Raw genomic sequence first — 3,252 nt, forward strand, 5'->3', positions numbered from 1 at the left:
GTGTATTTGTTAACTTGGTRATTAAATATGGCMTTAGAGCATATCCACTGTCTCCAATCAAAAGATATCTACCATATCTYCCATTTTCAAAATTTCTTTTTAAATTGGAGTTATTGAAAATGGTCTGATCATGAGTTGATCCAGGCCATCTGGCAATAATGTCTTTAAATTTTAGTTTCGAATCACTTACAGCTTGAACATTTWTGGCAAAAAAATCTTTTCTTCCTCTAAATATTTCAGCATCGTCACCTCCTGGAGAATCGATTCGTATTAGGGTACCATCGATGGCTCCAATTACTCTCGGAAACCTTGCGATTTCATAAAAATCTTGTGCAGCTTGTTCCATTTCTGCGCGGTTTTGATACATGTTAATATAGATCGGTCGAAGACTAGCAATTGCATTGGAGACCCTTCGAATGATGCGGGATGCAGATGATTTTGAAATACCCATAAAATCTGCCACTGTTATTAATAAGTTACCCGTTGCATACAACCTGAGAGTAAGTAACAACTGAATAGTTGGTTTAATGCTACCTCCTCTAAAAGGATATGTATGAAACAAAAATCTTTTTATTATTGTAATTATGTGTGTATTTTACCTGTTAGAATGCAATTTAATCAGAGGTTCAATCTTTTCCAAAAGAGCGTAAACGGTGGGCTTGGTTAAACGAAAACGGTCAAAAAAATCTACATCGTCGTAAATCTCAAAATAATTTTTTCTTTTTCTATAAATTTTTCGTCTTCGCGGTACATATTCTTCTTCGTCGGAAGAAGAAAATGAACTAGAAGAATCACTGAACACATTCATTTTGTGTGATTCAAACAACACTGACAAATTTGACGTTTGTTAAAGCCACTTTAACGAATTAAAGGAAGATATTGCAGGCTTAAAAATTTAAGGCACTTTAAGCCAATTTTTAATTTTAGTGTATTATGAAACGCATTTTATGAATTAAAGTCACTTTTAAAAGTTAAAGTTCCTTTAAATTGATTATGAAACTGGCCCTTAGTAACAGAATACGAAAATTCGTTTACCAACGAAAAGCGTTCATTAACGATATTGTTCAGAGTTACAGAATAAGGGTCTTTTAGTGTTGAAACTTTCAATGCAACGAGAAATGTCAACCAACGGCTGTCACAGTGTCACATTCGGCGTTTCTGCGTTGTTCCAGAAGGTTCTTTGACTGTATTACTGTTTTATGGTTTGTTGGCTATATAATCTAAAGACATATTAGAATGGTAAGTTCTTTAATTGTTTATGAAAAATTAATAATGTATTTTCAGGCAGAGGATATATATATCAAGCCATTTTAGCAAAACTAACGAGAGAGGAGAAAGCTGTATTGGAACTTAGGAAAAAACTGATGGAGTTGGAGTCGTTGGATATCTGGAAAAATCTAAGGAATCTCTGGAACAAACTATGGTAAGTTAATATGATTTGTTGGGAATTAATTTAAAATTAATTGTCATTGTTACTTTTAGACCCAATTGAATTGGGACAAACTAGAGAGAGCAAACCTCATTAACGTTAGAGGATTTGTTGATTATTTCGATAGTAATAGCTTGAAGAAGAGTAGCATCCTTGAAAGAACTAGCCAATTTGTAGACTTCATAAAAAGCAAAACGAAAGAATAAGAGCAATGGGGATTAACAATACTTGGCTTTCAAAGGCAATTCCCGAGGTTGTACAACAAATTATGCCAAAATGCTCACCCCATATTTAAATCAATAAATGTCTTGGTATTGTACGAAAGCGCTCTCGAACCTATTGAAATAAAAATGTTGGGTTTCATGTGGGAAGCACAACGATTGCCAAAATATTTTTTTTTATTAAAAATGATGAAAATTCCGAGCAAATGATAAGTGTATTTGAAATGTACAAAGTAGTAAAACAACAAAATCATTATTTTGAAAATTATTTTTAAGTCCTTGTTAATTTCATTTTTGTGTTATTTTTTGTTCTTGACAAGGTAACTTTGTGATTAAAATAATTGTAACTTCTTTTAATAACTGAAATTGTTCAAGATTAATTTCAAAAACTTGATAATTTATTTTAGAGGTTCTCCATTTACACAATACAGGGTGCGCCAGAACTCGCGCCCCAGAGAAAATTTTCAAGCAATGTAAGATACCGGGAACATGAAAAAAATGTTTAAAAAATTCTATCTGTCAAAAAATTTTGACATTTATTTTTTGACATTTGACATTTTTTAAAATCTATTTAAGGATACTGATAATCTTGTGCATGTTTTTTTATAATTATTTAATAAAGGTACAAAAATTTTGCCAATAAAAGCCACAAATATCATTGAACAGAGTTACAATTTAGGATACAGCTGCCTTGTTTCCTCTTTTAATAGCCTATAGCAAAAAAACTTGGAAAATTATTTTTCCAACAGAAAAAAATAGAGTCAAAGTGCAAACTTTAAACCTTCATAACTTCGAAATTTTTATAGATAATTTTTTTTTAACATTTTTTTCATGTTCCTGGTATCTTACCTTATGTGACATTTTTCTCTGGGGCGCGAGTTCTGGCGCACCCTGTATGTACAATGAATTATTCATTGCCTAGTAACTAGAAAAAAGGATTATTAATATAGTTTCCAATTGATAGATTTTTCCGACGATCGTGTCTGTAAAATTGATGTAAAAACTATATTTATTAATGAATTAGAATTATATGCGATTTTCCCCTGCTTTGAAGTTTGTACTATATGGGTCAGCAGTTCTTACATATCCAATAATATGCGTCATTAATTTTATTATTAAAAAAATAATTTTTTAGTCTTTTCAGTTTTACATTTTGTACAAACCTTGGTATAACACTCTTTACACATAGTTTGTTTACCACATTTAACTAGTTTCTAGTTTGAAAATTATTATCATTACTTATTTCAATATTACATTTACTACAGATACTTGAATCTTGTATTTCTCTTGGTACAGATTTTTTTTATAACTCCAACATTCTTTACAAGTTGCATGATGCTCATCTGAATGATTCTTATTCCTATTTTGTACATTTGTACATTTTATACAAGACTTAGATTGATTATTATCATCCATTTATTTATCAAAAATTTTTGTTAGTAATATAATGACTTTCGTCACCGTATGTGAGAATATCATACAAATAAAGAAACATTTATTAAAAAGTTAATCAAATTATAAAATTAATTATAACATAGTTAAATACAATGATCCATTCGTTTTATGTAGTCCAGTCGTCAGAATATTAGAGCATGTAAAAAT

General features: G+C 30.3%; 1 long non-coding RNA gene across 1 annotated transcript; it reads left to right on the forward strand.

Moving 5' to 3' along the window:
• The first annotated feature begins 262 nt into the window (after positions 1–262).
• LOC123009511 lies at positions 263–1,989 on the forward strand. Its single transcript, XR_006413018.1, has 3 exons — positions 263–1,239; positions 1,285–1,423; positions 1,483–1,989. It is a non-coding gene; the product is annotated as an uncharacterized LOC123009511 (long non-coding RNA).
• Positions 1,990–3,252: the final 1,263 nt, after the last annotated feature.

Source organism: Tribolium madens, unplaced genomic scaffold (assembly GCF_015345945.1).
Source record: "Tribolium madens isolate multiple individuals breed KSU strain unplaced genomic scaffold, Tmad_KSU_1.1 Scaffold_7;HRSCAF=85;Tcas5.2_LG10, whole genome shotgun sequence".
Lineage (NCBI taxonomy): Eukaryota > Metazoa > Arthropoda > Insecta > Coleoptera > Tenebrionidae > Tribolium > Tribolium madens.